Genomic DNA, 1049 nt, shown 5'->3' on the forward strand with positions numbered 1-1049 from the left:
TTTTTTCTTGAGGCAGAGTCTCGCTCTGTCACCCAGGCTGGAGTGCAGTGATGTGATCTCGGTTCACTGCAACCTCCGCCTCCCGGGTTCAAGTGATTTTCCTGCCTCAGTCTCCCAAGTAGCTGGGACCACAGGCATGCACCACCACGCCCAGCTAATTTTTTGTATTTTTAATTAGAGACGGGGTTTCACCACGTTGGCCAGGTTGATCTTGAACTCCTGACCTCAAGTGATCCAACCACCTCAGCCTCTCAAAGTGCTGAGATTATAGGCGCGAGCTACTGCACCTGGCCCAACTTTTTTCAAGAAAGGTTTGAAAAAGTGCTACTTTTCATTTCTACCCTTGTGATCTGGCACAGCCACAAGTGTGTACCCAGGTTGGCCAAATTGTGGAGGCAGAGCTGGGTCAGACCAGCTGTCCCCACTAAGCCAGCTCAAGATCAGCTGACAGCCACCAAGCTGTAGACAAGTGAGCTTGAAAAATGCTCGCTGTTCTAGGCGTCTGGCCTTGGAGTCATTTGTCACACAGCATTTTCACGGCAAAAGGTAAGTGACACAGCTGCTCACTCAACGGCCTTTCACTACCACACAACACACAGCTGTGTGACCAACCCTGAGGAGGGCCCTGGGGTTGGGAAGAGAAATTGAAGCTAACTTCACCCTGTAATCCCAGCACTTTGGGAGGCTGAGGCAGGTGGGTCACCTGAGGTCACGAGTTCAAGACCAGCCTGACCAATATGGTGAAACCCTGTCTCCACTAAAAATACAAAAATTCGCTGGGCATGGTGATGCACGCCTGAAGTCTCAGCTACTCAGGAGGCTGAGACAGGAGAATCGCTTGAGCCTGGGAGTTGGGGGTGGCAGTGAGCCGGGATTGCACCACTGCACTCCAGCCTGGGTGACAGAGGGAGACTCCGTCTCTAAATTAAATTAAATTAAAATTTATAAAAGTTAACTTCAGGGCCGGGCGCAGTGGCTCAAGCCTGTAATCCCAGCACTTTGGGAGGCCGAGACGGGCGGATCACGAGGTCAGGAGATCGAGACCATCC

General features: G+C 51.9%; 1 protein-coding gene across 1 annotated transcript in view; it reads right to left on the reverse strand.

Annotated features, from left to right (window-relative positions):
- DNMT1 (DNA (cytosine-5-)-methyltransferase 1) overlaps nt 1-1049 on the reverse strand; it is an 86644-nt gene that overhangs the window by 77152 nt on the left and 8443 nt on the right. The gene's annotated exons all lie outside the window — the stretch shown is intronic.

Source organism: Mandrillus leucophaeus, unplaced genomic scaffold, assembly GCF_000951045.1.
Source record: "Mandrillus leucophaeus isolate KB7577 unplaced genomic scaffold, Mleu.le_1.0 Scaffold112, whole genome shotgun sequence".
NCBI classification, from domain to species: Eukaryota; Metazoa; Chordata; class Mammalia; order Primates; family Cercopithecidae; genus Mandrillus; species Mandrillus leucophaeus.